The sequence below is a fragment of the Aquarana catesbeiana genome, linkage group LG04, assembly GCF_042186555.1.
Source record: "Aquarana catesbeiana isolate 2022-GZ linkage group LG04, ASM4218655v1, whole genome shotgun sequence".
In the NCBI taxonomy this organism is placed as follows: Eukaryota; Metazoa; Chordata; class Amphibia; order Anura; family Ranidae; genus Aquarana; species Aquarana catesbeiana.
Window position 1 is genome coordinate 547,026,257 of NC_133327.1, and position 15,389 is coordinate 547,041,645.

Below are 15,389 nucleotides of genomic sequence, written 5' to 3' on the forward strand. Positions count from 1 at the left end.
GCTACTTTCTAGCCCCTTTACCTTAATTAGTATTTTGGGTACTCCTTGTCCCCGATATGGTGCCTCCAGATAGGGCTGTTGTCCCGCATATGGGATCCCAAATCTATTGCAAAACTGAAGGTGGTGAGCCCTATGGTGGGTTCTATATTTGCTACAGGTATTTACCATTTCTTCATGAGCGGTACCTCTACTTACCCGCCCCTCCCCTCCCTCCTCACCCCCCCTCACCTCTCCCCGCCCACCACCCCACCCCCTCTCTGGCCCCTTTCTGGCCCCTGAACCATAGGCGGATTTGTAATTTATTCCCACCGATGGTTCTCCTATCATGAGGTGCAGCTCTGTCCCCTGCTCCCAACCCCCCCCCCCCCAAATTCCCTCAGCGGCGGGGGGTGGGCCAGGAGTGTAATGGTGATCCCAGGGTTGCCAATCTCAAACCACCCCTTTTACTCTACCCTCCCCCCCAGCCCGCTGTAAGCACTTCCTTATTTTTATTAATTTTTTTAAGTTTCCCCAAAAACTTTAACAGTCTTTTACGAATGTTTATCTTCTTTCTATAGTATATTTTCTCCTTCTGACCATCCTGGGAATGCTGGGACTTGTAAGTCCAATTTATTACAAAATTCCTGCAAGTCTTCCGGAAACCTTAATCTTATTGATCTTCCATCTTTCTGGCCTATCAGGCACGCTGGAAATCCCCAGTTATACTTAATATTCTGTGCGCGCATTTGCTCTAGTAGTGGTTTAAGGAGTCGTCGCCTAGCAAGTGTTTCAGGCATCAGGTCGGTGAAGATTTGGAGCTCGGTCCCTTAATACTTTATGGGAGATCTTCCCCTCATCTTCCCCAATATTTCTGCTTTTTCTTCATACATTTGGAATCTCGCTATGATATCTCTAGGCTGATCCACTGCTATGTTTTTAGGTTTTCTGACCCGATGGATTCTCTCAATCTTGAGACAATCCTCCACTCCTTTATCCAACAAGGGATTAAATATTATATTCATAATTTCTCTCAAATCTTCTCCTCTTTCCTCTGGTAGTGCACAAATTCTTAAATTTTGTCTTCTATTTTGATTTTCTTGATCTTCTAATTTATATAGGATTTCCCTCTGGTTTATTTGCGTTGTTCTAACTTGCTCTTGTAATTTACATAATTCCTGAGTTTGTTTGTCTGTTCTCTCTTCTGTCTCCTATACACGTGTCAGCAATTGTCCCAGATCCGCTCATAATGTAGTAATTTCTGCTTTAATAGCATTTTCCAGTCTTGATAACATCTCAGACATTTCCAATTTTGTTGGAATTTGGGCACCTGCACTCTGTTCATCCATTTTACTTATCTCCTATTCGCTTTCTGTGCTTATATCTTCTCTAGAATGGTCGGAGTTCTCACCTTTCTTTTTCGCAGGGTCTTTTTTCTTATCTTGTTTCCCTTGCTGATGTTTTCCAATTCTTGGGCTCTTTGGGCTTGTCTCCTTAGTCAGATATTGTTTAATCGTGCTGGTGTTTGCTTTTTCTTTTGGGGTTTTTGGGTCACTGCCCTTCGTAGTTCTGCCTTTCAAATTGATTTTTTTATTCCTAATTTTGCGTTTCCCCAGTTAAATTTCTTTTATTTCTTCCTCAGAATGTACATTTCTATAAGTGGCAGTTATGTTACACAGTTCAAAAAAAAATTGACCGTGTCTCCACCCTTTTAAGGGGGTATTGGTAAGGTTTATGCAGGTGGTACTTTTTCCCCTCGGGCTACAGTAACTCCAAAGCTATTTATAGGTTTGCTATAGATGTCACCCCTCCCATCAGGAACAATTTCCCAAGGTAGTTAAAGTGGGTCCCTTAACACTTTACACCAGTTTCATTCGTGGTTGATATACAAATTCCCTAGACTTCTTCCACTCGTTGTCAGTAATTTCATATACAGTCCATTGAGGGCTTGTGCGACAGGGTTTATACTTCTAGAAACAGACAGTCTCCTATTTTAGAAAACTTATGTATATCAGAGCGCACTATGTAGGGATTATGTATAAAACGAACCACCCCTTGGGTCTTATGCCCCGTACACACGATCGGAAATTCCGCCAGCAAAAGTCCGATGAGAGACTTTGGTCGGAAAATGCGATCGTGTGTATGCTCCATCGGACTTTTGCTGGCGGAATTTCGGCCAGCAAAAGATTGAGAGCATGTTCTCAATTTTTTGGTCGGAAAAAGTTCTAATCGGAAATTCTGTTTGTCTGTACAAATTCCGACGCGCAAAATTCCTACGCATGCTCGGAAACAATTCGACGCATGCTCGGAAATTGAACTTTATTTTCTCGGTTCGTCGTAGTGTTGTACGTCACCGCATTGTTGACTGTCGAAAGTTCAGAGAACCTTTGTGTGACCGTGTGTATGCAAGCCAAGCTTGAACGGAATTCCGTCGGAAAAGCCATCCAAGTTTTTTCCAAAGGAAAATCTGCTCGTGTGTACGGGGCATTAGACTTTTTTAAAGGCCATTCAGGGAAGGAAAAGAAATATAAACCATGACTCCTCATACAAGTTCCTGTGTGGCTATCCTGTGTGAATAGTAAGCAATTATTTTGGCGGTTCAGTTCAATTTCGTGTGCGATTTCTGTACGCTTACTCTTGTTCAATCTGCTTTATTTCAAATGCACTTCAGACACCGTTCATTAAACGTTTGGCATCAATTTTGAACATAAAAGGCTTATATTTTTTTTTTTTTCAAGCTTGTTTTCACTCACCCCCTCTTCCGCTTTCATTCCAGTTTTGCGATTATGCAATTTTGCTGGATCCTAAGTGCTTCTGGGGGATTTTGGTCTCTCCTCTTTTCCCACCAGTTCCTGCTCTTTCCTTTACTACCCCATAGGTATATTGAACCGGCAGATATATAAGGGAGCTGGTATTCAAGCGAACAGATATATAACAGAATGCTCTGGCTTACAAATCAAGTAATAAGCAAATGTGTAAGCAGGCTAATACAGAGAGGAGCAAGTATGCAGGCAGGCAGGTATATAGACCAGAGAATCTGCAGGCAGACTGGTATGCAGGTTGGTATAAAGGCAAGCTGGAATACTGTCAGACGGTATACAAGAGGGCTAGGGGTCAAGTCTGCATTATATAGCCCAGCAAGTGTAGGGGAGGGCAGGTATGCAGGTAAGCGGGCAGACAGTCAAGTAAACAAGCAAATATGCAGGTATGCAAGTTTGTGGGGAGATAAGTGTATATACAGTCCAGAGTACAGTCCATCCAATATACAGACAGGCCAGTATGTAAACGAGCAGCTATGCAGACCAACAGATGGCTAATCGAGCAGCTCCAGCACCTCAAGCACCTCAAGCAGATCGAGGAGCTAACAAATATATCAATTCCAAATATGCCGCTAGTTCGGGTACTCAGAGACTCAACTGACAGAGATACAGATAGATGGAGGTGCAGACAGGCAAATATATGTTATAGCAGGTTCTAATACAGTTCTGGTACAGTTCAATTGCAATAGTACCTCTTTACCTGCTACCTCCACTTCGTCCTTTCTTTCTTGCTTTTCCCTGCTTCTATCTCCGTCAGAGTGCTCAGCCGTCCGCCACAATTCTCTCTCCCAGCTGGGCACTCCGGGAGATCCTCAGCACAGCTTCTTTGCGGCTTCCTCTCACTTCATCTCACCCGCTCTGGCCGTCTGTTTTAGCTGGCAGTTAGCAATGGTCATGAGAGAAACAGCAGGTACCAGCGGGGGGGCAGCGGGAAAGGGGGGGAGCGGCAGGCCTTAATCCTCCTACGTTCCACCGTACACCAGTGTCCCACATGTCCCGCTAGATAGCTGGTGGTTTCCAGGTAGATTCTGGGTCATCATTTGAAGAAATATCCCCGCCTCTCACACTGCGGGTCTATCTCGGCTCTTCCTGGATCCCCTCACACGCTCCCCTCGGCAGCACGGTCAGGCCCCTCCCTCCACAAGGAACATCATGCCTTCACGTCAGCATCCTGCCGAATGGGATGAGATTATTTTGTTTTTGATACATGTTTTTTCCACAGAACTAACACATGAATGTTGGATTATTGCTATTTTACCACTTTTTTTTTTGTTTATGTTTAGTCTAATTTATGATACAAAGATTGTTTGCACATCATTAGCACTTTAAGATTGTTACAATATAATAAAGATGCAATAAGGATAACATTCGAATTTAGCACAGTATATATATTTTTTTTTTGCACACACCCATGTACAGCGCTGTCACTGTTATATTTTTGTTTTGGTTGAAGTCCCTCAATAAGATAGCAGCAGTTTGGGTTAATAGTATTATTACCATCTTGGCGCTGTCACCTTCACTGCCTATGTGTTACCTGTGTGTGTGCTCTGAGCTCTGCATGACACCCACTGCAAAGCCCTGTGCACTGCTGAGTACTTGCACCTATTCTCTGAGAAAAAACCCTGGAGATATCTATAGAAAAAATCAGAGATACAGGGGTCAATTTACTAAGATATAAATAGTGCATGAACTTTTGTCTTAAATTAACTCATGCATCACGAAAGAGTGTGATATACAAGCAGACAGAATGAGATACCAAAAGAAAGACACAGAGGCACAACAAAGAAGAATACATAACAACCTTCCATTAGAGATAGAGACATTAGTTGACAGAGACAAACCAGAAATCTAAAAAGAGAAGAAAGAGAGTTCTAATGGCTTGTTCACATGTGCATCCATGTTGGATCGCTAAAAAGAAGGCATTAGATAAATGGTGAGGAGGCATTATGTCACTTCCTCACCACCTGATTTACCATGTAAATACTGCACTACCATAGTGTAATTGCAGTGGTAGCACTGCCCCATAGACTTGCAGTAGTCATATTTGGCAGAAATATATAACATCAATGGCAACATGCTGTTTAATTTTTGCTGTGACATGCCCAGGTTCAAGCAGGCGGTTTGCAAAGTGATAAAACCGTACATGTGAACGAAGCCCAAAAGCAGAAAAACTGTTAAAAATACATGTACGAAAAACAGAGAAAAATAAGCATGTAGACACAAACAGAGCAAAAAAATGTAACACCTCTGACTGACAGCACATGGAAATAAGTAGAAGTTGAACAGGTAGAAAGCAGAGCAGAGAGAACAAAGAAGAAAGCTATATTATTAGCTAGTTTATTAGGTTCATTTCAAAAATGGATTTCCAGTCTATGATAGTTGAAATAGCTGTAATCAAACCATCATTTTTTACATACATGCAATGTAAAAAATGAAAAAAAAATTACATTTAAATAGCACAATGGGGGTTATTTACGAAAGGCAAATCCACTTTGCACTGCAAGTGCACTTGGAAGTGCAGTCGCTCTAAATCTAAGGGGTAGATCTGAAACGAGTGGAAGCTCTGCTGATTTTATCATCCAATCATGTGCAAGCTAAAATGCTGTTTTTTATTTTCCTTGCATGTCCCCCTCAGATCTACAGCGACTTTACTTCCAAGTACACTTTCAGTGCACTTTTAAGTGCACTTGCAGTGCAAAGTGGATTTTCCTTTAGTAAATAACCCCCATTGCACATCAATTACCTTACTTCTCAGTCTTGATTACGTATAGGGATGAGCTTCATGTTCGAGTCGAACCCATGTTCGACTTGAACATCATCTGTTCGATCGTTCGCCGAATTGCGAACGATATGGGCCGTTCTCCCCAAATTCGAGTGGCGCGTCGTGGCCCATAATTCAATGTAGCATCGCAGTGCATTGCTGGCTGATGATTGGCCAAGCATGCACTATGACCCGCATGCTTGGCCAATCACAGCGCCGTCTGTACAGAGAGCTGTAATTGGCCAAAGCCAGGGTGGCTTTGGCCAATTATGGCTCAGGGGTTTAGTACATGCCCCACACTATATAAGGCCGCCTGCACGTCGGCCCTGTGTAGTGTGTTCCGGCGTTGAGAGACAGAGACAGAGAGACAGTGTCATTTGATTTAAGTTAGATAGATTAGGCAGGACAGTCAGTCAGTTAGCTGTACTTACAGTGTATTGTGTATATATATATATATATATATATATATATATATATATGCATCCCAGGTGTTGTGTATATATATATATATATATATATATATATATATATACACTTGTATTCAGTTTAGCTATATCCGTTCCTGTTATTATCTTCCTACTGACAGGCAGGCAGGTGTTGTTACAGTATTTGAAGAAAATTGCTGGTGTTCTTCTGATCCTATTAGTCCTATTAGCTACAGTATTTACAGTTAGTGTAGTGCGTCCTCTGCACAGTGTGCACCTAAAGCTACCTGTAAAAGATTGGTGGTGTTTTTCTGATCCTATCACTACCGTAGGCAGCTACATTATTTTTTAGTGTAGTGCGACCTCTGCACAGTGTTCAGCTAAAGCTCCAAGTTAGTGTAGTGCGACCTCTGTACAGTGTTCAGCTAAAGCTCCAAGTTAGTGTAGTGCGACCTCTGCACAGTGTTCAGCTAAAGCTACAAGTTAGTGTAGTGCAACCTCTGCACAGTGTTCAGCTAAAGCTACACGTTAGTGTAGTGTGTCCTCTGCACAGTATTCAGCTAAAGCTACAAGTTAGTGTAGTGCGACCTCTGCACAGTGTTCAGCTAAAGCTACCTGTAGAAGGTTGGTGTTGTTTTCCTGATCCTATCACTACCGCAGGCAGCTACATTATTTACACGTTAGTGTAGTGCAACCTCTGCACAGTGTTCAGCTAAAGCTACAAGTTAGTATAGTGCGACCTCTGCACAGTGTTCAGCTAAAGCTACAAGTTAGTGTACTGCGACCTCTGTACAGTGTTCAGCTAAAGCTACCTGTAGAAGGTTGGTGTTGTTTTCCTGATCCTATCACTACCGCAGGCAGCTACATCATTTACACGTTAGTGTAGTGCGACCTCTGCACAGTGTTCAGCTAAAGCTACCTGTAGAAGGTTGGTGGTGTTTTCCTAATCCTATCACTACCGCAGGCAGCTACATTATTTACATGTTAGTGTATTACGACCTCTGTACAGTGTTCAACTAAAGCTACCTGTAGAAGGTTGGTGGTGTTTTCCTGATCCTATCACTACCGCAGGCAGCTACATTATTTACACGTTAGTGTAGTGCGACCTCTGCACAGTGTTCAGCTAAAGCTACAAGTTAGTGTAGTGCGACCTCTGTACAGTGTTCAACTAAAGCTACCTGTAGAAGGTTGGTGGTGTTTTCCTGATCCTATCACTACCACAGGCAGCTACATTATTTACACGTTAGTGTAGTGTGACCTCTGCACAGTGTTCAGCTAAAGCTCCAAGTTAGTGTAGTGCAACTTCTGCACAGTGTTCAGCTAAAGCTACAAGTTAGTGTAGTACGACCTCTGCACAGTGTTCAGCTAAAGCTAACTGTAGAAGGTTGGTGGTGTTTTCCTGATCCTATCACTACCGCAGGCAGCTACATTATTTACACGTTAGTGTAGTGCGACCTTTGCATAGTGTTCAGCTAAAGCTACCAGTAGAAGGTTGGTGGTGTTTTCCTGATCCTATCACTTCCGCAGGCAGCTTCATTATTTACACGTTAGTGTATTGCGACCTCTGTACAGTATTCAACTAAAGCTACCTGTAGAATGTTGCTGGTGTTTTCCTGATCCTATCACTACCGCAGGCAGCTACATTATTTACACGTTAGTGTATTGCAACCTCTGTACAGTGTTCAACTAAAGCTACCTGTAGAAGGTTGGTGGTGTTTTCCTGATCCTATCACTACCGCAGGCAGCTACATTATTTACACGTTAGTGTATTGCGACCTCTGTACAGTGTTCAACTAAAGCTACCCATAGAAGGTTGGTGGTGTTTTCCTGATCCTATCACTACCGCAGGCAGCTGCATTATTTACACGTTAGTGTAGTGCGACCTCTGCACAGTGTTCAGCTAAAGCTACCTGTAGAAGGTTGGTGGTGTTTTCCTGATCCTATCACTACCGCAGGCAGCTACATTATTTAAACGTTAGTATAGTGCATCCTCTGCAAAGTGTTCAGCTAAAGCTGCAAGTTAGTGTAGTGCAACCTGTGCACAGTGTTCAGCTAAAGCTACAAGTTAGTGTAGTGCGACCTCTGCACAGTGTTCAGCTAAAGCTACAAGTTAGTGTAGTGCGACCTCTGCACAGTGTTCAGCTAAAGCTACCTGTAGAAGGTTGGTGGTGTTTTCCTGATCCTATCACTACCGCAGGCAGCTACTTTATTTAAACGTTAGTGTAGTGCTTCCTCTGCACAGTGTTCAGCTAAAGCTACAAGTTAGTGTAGTGCGACCTCTGCACAGTGTTCAGCTAAAGCTACCTGTAGAAGGTTGGTGGTGTTTTCCTGATCCGATCACTACCGCAGGCAGCTACATTATTTAAACGTTAGTGTAGTGCATCCTCTGCAAAGTGTTCAGCTAAAGCTACAAGTTAGTGTAGTGCAACCTGTGCACAGTGTTCAGCTAAAGCTACAAGTTAGTGTAGTGCGACCTCTGCACAGTGTTCAGCTAAAGCTACAAGTTAGTGTAGTGCGACCTCTGCACAGTGTTCAGCTAAAGCTACCTGTAGAAGGTTGGTGGTGTTTTCCTGATCCTATCACTACCGCAGGCAGCTACTTTATTTAAACGTTAGTGTAGTGCTTCCTCTGCACAGTGTTCAGCTAAAGCTACAAGTTAGTGTAGTGCAACCTGTGCACAGTGTTCAGCTAAAGCTACAAGTTAGTGCAACCTGTGCACAGTGTTCAGCTAAAGCTACAAGTTAGTGTAGTGCGACCTCTGCACAGTGTTCAGCTAAAGCTACAAGTTAGTGTAGTGCAAACTCTGCACAGTGTTCAGCTAAAGCTACCTGTAAAAGATTGGTGGTGTTCTCATACTAATAATACTACAGGCAGGCAGTTGATTTTGCTAGCTGCAGTATCAGTGTATATATATATATATATCCCAGCTTAGTGCAGCTACATCTCACCGCAGGCCATTAGTATGTCTGGAAGGCCAACAAGGAGAGGCAGACAGTCACAAGCCAATAAAAGAGGGCAAGCAGGCTCTGTGTCTAGAGGCAACAGTGCTGGTCGTAGACACGGTGAATCCTCATCAGCACGTGGCCGTGGGACACGCTTGGCCTTTTTTTCGGCAGCTGGCCGCGTTGAGCTGCAACATGCGGAAGACTTGGTCGAGTGGCTGACCAAGCTGTCATCATCCTCCTCATCCTCTCTCACCCATGCTCAGGGTACTTTGTCTGGCAAAGCAGCTGCCAATGCGGCCTCTTCCCTTAGCTCAATGCCATCAGTGACTCCTTCTCTAGCCCCACCATGTCCTCCTGAGGAGTCCCTCGAACTGTTTGACCACAGTGTTGGGTACATGCTCCAGGAGTATGCCCAGAGTTTAGAAGGCTCTGATGATGATACTGAGCTAGATGAAGGCAGTAACGTGAGCACGGACAGAGGGGGTGCCCAAGAAGGACAGCAATCTGGAAGTCATGTTCCCCCTGCTGCAGCATACTGCCAGGTTTGCTCCAGTGATGAGGAGGGAGAGGATGATGAGGTCACTGACTCAACGTGGGTGCCTGATAGGAGAGAGGAGGAGGAGGAGGCACATCACCGATGAGGCAGGATGCCCTCCAGGGGCAGCACAATGATTGCATCACACCTCAGAGCTCCGCATGTGCAGGGCGCTGTTGTCTCTGTGTGTTATTCCAAAAGTTCTTTGGTGTGGTCCTTTTTTGAGACAAGTGCATCAGATGGCACTGCTGCTATTTGCAACATATGTCTCAAGCGTATCTCGCGTGGCCAAAACATCTCCCGCTTGGGCACCACATGCGTGACCAGACATATGTTGACCTGCCATGCAGTTCATTGGCAAGCGTACCTAAAAGACCCACACCAAAAAACAAAGAGGACCTCTCCTTACTCCTCATCAGCTGGGATCTCCAACCCCACTATACCTTCAGTCCTCTCTGAGACCTGCACTGAGAGGAATGAAGGTGTAGAATTAGGTGTGTCACAGCCAAGTACTTGCGGGCAATCTGCTATCGGTACACCGACGTCAGATTGTACCAGGCAAATTTCCCTGCCCCAGCTGCTGCACCGCAAAAAGAAGTTCGCTCCCAGCCATCCACATGCCCAGCGGTTGAATGCTAGCTTGGCAAAATTGCTAGCACTTCAACTGCTATCTTTTCAGTTGGTAGACTCTGCCCCATGAGTTTGTGGAATGTGCGGTTCCTCAGTGGCAGGTTCCCAAACGCCACTTTTTCTCACGGAAGGTGATTCCGTCTCTCCACCGGCATGTGGAAGGCAATGTCTTGGCCTTGCTGGACAGGGCGGTCAGCTGTAAGGTGCATATTACCGCTGACTCATGGTCCAGCAGGCATGGACATGGACGTTACCCAAGTTTCACGGCGCATTGGGTGACTCTTCTGGCAGCTGGGAAGGATGCAGGACAAGGGGCAGTAGTGTTGGAGGTTGTTCCACCACCACACCTCCAAAATGCCACTACTAGTGATTTTGACACACCTCTCCCCTCCACCCCCTCCTCTTCTTCCTCCATGGCATTCCTGTGCTTCCTTGGAACCAGCGGTGCTCCGTAGGCGTTCAAGGGGCTACGCAAGTACGCAGGCTAAAAGATGCCATCCGGTGCTTGAGCTGGTGTGCTTGGGGAACAGGAGCCACACTGGGGCAGAGGTTCTGTCAGCTCTGCAGGGGCAGGTTCAGAGGTGGTTGATGCCACGCCAACTTAAGGCAGGAATGGTGGTTTGCGACAATGGCACCAACCTCCTCTCCGCCCTCCGACAGGGACAAATGACCCATGTGCTCTGTTTGGCTCACGTCCTTAACTTGGTGGTGCAGTGGTTCTTGGGCAGGTACCTGGACTTACAGGATGACCTGAGGCAGGCCAGGAAAGTCTGTGTGCATTTCCGCCAGTCATATAATGCCAGTGCTCGGCTGGCGGACCTCCAAAAGGAATTTAACCTGCCCAAGAACTGCCTAATATGTGACATGCCCACCAGGTGGAACTCAACATTGGCCATGCTGCAGCGGCTGCACACACAGCAGAGGGCCATCAATGAGTACATGTGCGACTATGGCACCAGGACAGGATCAGGGGAGCTTGTTTTTTTTCCCCACGCCAGTGGGCCATGATCAGGGATGCATGCACTGTCCTGTCACCATTTGAGGAGGCCACGAGGATGGTGAGCAGTGACAGTGCATGCATCAGTGACACTGTCCCCCTTGTCCACCTGTTGGAGCACACGCTACGTGGAATAAGGGACAGGGCACTTAAGGCAGAACAGAGGCAGGAAGAGGAGGATTTCTTTAGCTCTCAAGGCCCCCTTTATCCAGACAGTGTTCCTGCGTGCCCGCAGATCACACAGGAAGAGGACGAGGAGGAGGAGGATTGTGTCAGTATGGAGATGGAGCCTGGCACTCAGCATCAGTAGCAGTCTTTAAGGGATCATTTACAGTACCAAGAAACACATGGACTTGTACGTGGCTGGGAAGAGGTGGCTGCAGATCATGTCGTCCTTAGTGACCCAGAGGACTCCGGACCGAATGCCTCAGCAAACCTATGCTGCATGGCCTCCCTGATCCTGCAAAGCCTGCGGAAGGATCCTCGTATTTGTAGTATCAAGGAGAAGGAACAATACTGGCTGGCAACCCTCCTTGATCCACGTTACAAGGGTAAGGTTGCGGACCTTATCTTGCCATCGCAGAGGATGAAACATCTTCGGGAGGCCTTGCAGAAAGGTCTGTGCAACGCATTCCTAGAGACTGGGAGGTTACAAACTCCTGTTTCTGGACAACGTGTTGCTGAGGCTTCGGTCAGTCAAAGAAGGAGCGGTGGAGAAGGTGGCCGTCTGACTGATGCGTTCAGACAATTTTTTAGTCTGCAGCCCCAAGGTATGATCGGTTCCAGCAACCATCGCCAGCATCTGTTTTACATGGTGCAGGAATACCTAGGGGCAAGATCTGACTTGGACACCTTTCCCACCCAAAGTCCTCTGGGTTACTGGGTCTTGAGGATAGATCACTGGCCAGAGCTTGCACAGTATGCAATTGAGCTACTGGCCTGTCCTGCATCCAGCGTTCTTTCGGAACGCACATTCAGTGCTGCTGGAGGCTTTGTAAACGATCACAGGGTGCGTCTGTCCACCGACTCGGTCGATCGACTGACCTTCATAAAAATGAATCAGTCTTGGATCACCACCAGCTACCAAGCACCTGATGCTGATGTAACTGAATAATTGCTTTTGAAATGTCAGATCCCTTCAAAGACTGACTATGCTGATGCTGAGTGACTATCCTGTTATGCTGAGTAATTATCCTCTTCCTCCTCAATGATCATGCTGATGGCTTGTAAGAACATTTTTGGTTCTGGGTGCCGCCACCAGTGCCTAAGGCCCAATTTTTCAGCCTCTGTTTAACAGGGGCGTGTAATTACAATTTTTGATGCAATTCTTTGCAGCAGGGCTAGTTCCTGCGCTCCAACTAGAGTATCTGTGATGGGGTTGCAGTGTCGTGGCACCAGCACCAGTGCCTAAGGCCCAATTTTTCAGCCCCTGATTAACAGGGGCGTGTAATTACAATTTTTGATGCAATTCTGCTCCCGAAAAAATGGCCATTTTTAAAACTTTTTTTTGCATTGATACATGTCCCCTGGGGCAGGACCCAGGTCCCCAAACCCTTTTTAGGACAATACCATGCAAATTAGCCTTTAAAATGAGCACTTTTGATTTTGAACGTTCGAGTCCCATAGACGTCAATGGGGTTCTAACGTTTGTGCAAATTTTCTGTCCATTCGCAGGTTCTGGTGCAAACCGAATCGGGGGGTGTTCGGCTCATCCTTAATTACGTACACCTCTTCCCAAAGCTGGCCATAGACAGAGTAGTTTTCTTTCCTGCAACCACGGGTTGCAGAAAAGAAAATCGCTCAATTCCCCCCCATTAATACAGTCAGTGTTGATGGGGGAATCCTTCCCATGGAGTCATTGTGCTCTCCCAGTGAGGGGAGAGCTGTCCCCACCAGGAGTAGACAGTGATTACTGCTAGTACCTATAATAGCCACTAGCAATAATCGCATGTAAAATCTGACAGGCTAGTTATACCCAAGTTGATTGATCAATCAACTTGGGTACAATCAGCCTGTCCATATATGGTTTGAATCTCGGCCAATTCCTGCTGAACCGGCCTAGATATAAAACCGCCTATGGCCAGATTAAAAGCGAAGTATGGGTTTGGGGGGTTTTTCCCCCATCATACTTACCTAGTTGGATGCAGCATTGGTCCGACTTTGCATCTGTCCCATGGCGCCTCTACACTGAGAACCGAGCAATCAAACATCGCCAATTGCTCGGTTCTCATAGCTCTCCGAGCGGAGAGCTGCTGACTGTCAATCAACATCTCTCAGGTCTGCTCCTCCACGCTCACTGGAGTGTTGAGCTGTGGAGGGGTGGGGAGCGGTCATCTCAGGCTCTCAGTGGCTTACTGGGAGGCTGAGAGGGGCATCAGTCCAGGCACCTGGTGGACCCAGACTCCCATTGATGGGATGACGCGGTGCCTGCACTGATTTCTGCTAAAAACGGGTTACAGGAGTGCAAAACGAATTGCACTCCTGTGACCCATAGGAGAAGCTCAGCCAAACAAGCTTAGGCTGGACTTCTCCTTTAAGCCATCAAAATTAACACTGTTAGCCAGGCTATTTTCCTGACATTTTCTTTGCTCTTTATCTTCTTAAGCACTGGTCCCCTCACCTCCCCCCCATAAGTCACCATGCTTCTATAGCCTATGAGAGCAAACCTGGCCTCTGGAAGCGTCATCCCTATTAATAGGAGGTGTCCACATCATGCACTGATGTGGACACTGAAAGAAAAATTCAGAGACATAAACAAAAGAAGAGAGAAGGTTTGTCACAGGACCGTGGCTTCAGGTATGTAAAACAGTAATTTGGATACAGTTTGCTCTATACCTTATCTTAACATCCTAGAGTTGGGCTTTAAAGTAGTATTAAACACCCAGCGTTTTTTAGCGTAACACATTTAGCACAACAAAGTAAACATTGCCCAGTAAACTGTTTGTTAAAATTCTTGCTGCTGGCTCCTGCTCTTTTAGAGCCACTTCCCTGAACTTCCAGTCGTCACGAGAAAGAGATAACATTGAACAGTAGAGTCTCCAGTCTGCATGTTAGCTTGGAGGAGGGAGTAGGAAGAAGAGGCAGGGGTGTGCCTTGTCATTCTAGGCCAAGGGGCTATGTGTTTCTATTGATGCAACAGTGTAGAGAGGCCACGCCCCAAAACACGCCATCATAGCAACCACCATCAACGACCATCTGTTCAGTGTCCTACGGCAAGTGGTTCCAGCACACAGAGTGAAGCCAACTTTTTCCATAGCCGTGGTGCGCCCTGTGCAGCAGTTGGTGGTTTGCTTGTCTTGAGAGTGGCTGCTCCAGGCATCCCTTAAACTCCAACCGTCCTGCCCTGTCTAGGGAGAGACAATTGCCTGGCTCATAGGGGCTTCATTTGGCAGGTCTGCACTTGGTTCTGAAAATCGCTGGCAGCATGTTTGTTATACAATTAACCATATGTAAGATATCCCATTGTAAGCACATTGGCATCTGTGTTTTTATTAAATTAATAAAAGGCTTAACTGCGCTAAAGTCATTGCACTCTTTTTTTTGCTTTTTGTTTCTGACAGATACTGGGTTCCCACTGGTATAAAGAGCTGCAGGACCTAAAGTTGTAATACCAAACACATTAGACTCTTATAGAATATTAATTTGGACTAATTATTTGATTTATTGGTGATTAGTATTAAGGCAATTAGCCAGTTCATTTATTTTTATCTTCAGGTGAGGTAACTGTAAAGTACCTGACACCTAAATGTCAATCTTGGCTTGCTTCCGCTGGGGCCCTTTTTTCGGTGGTGCACATGCAGCTAACCCTTTAAGACTGTACACAAAGGATGGCTGATAGAATATTGAATTGGAATGGTTTCAGTAACAAAGGGTTAAGCTCAATAGTTTCACTCACCACTCCCAGTATGCAACAGAACAGGTTCAGTCTGCTTAGCAATTAGTTGTCCCCATGATCAGCCCCAGACCCCATCACAGGTCGACCTCTGTTTGTTCCCCACCCTGGTCTGCCAGAGCTCAGCTTATTTTGCCCAGGAAAAATGCTGTATCCCTCCTCCTCTGTAGAGAATTGGGTGCCTGCGTCACTTGTATTAAGCAGTGCCCCTTTAAGGACTACATATCCCATGATCCATTGCTGCACAACAAGTCTTCTCTCTGATGCCTGAATTGGCTCAAAGTATTTCTCTCTGATTGGCTCAAGTCCAGTGCCAGGAGGGAGGAGGGCAGGAACAAGTAGGGGATTTCACACAGAGCCCGCTCTGCTCACAAAGCAAAGAAGGGTGAGAGGCAGCACCTGCAGCACA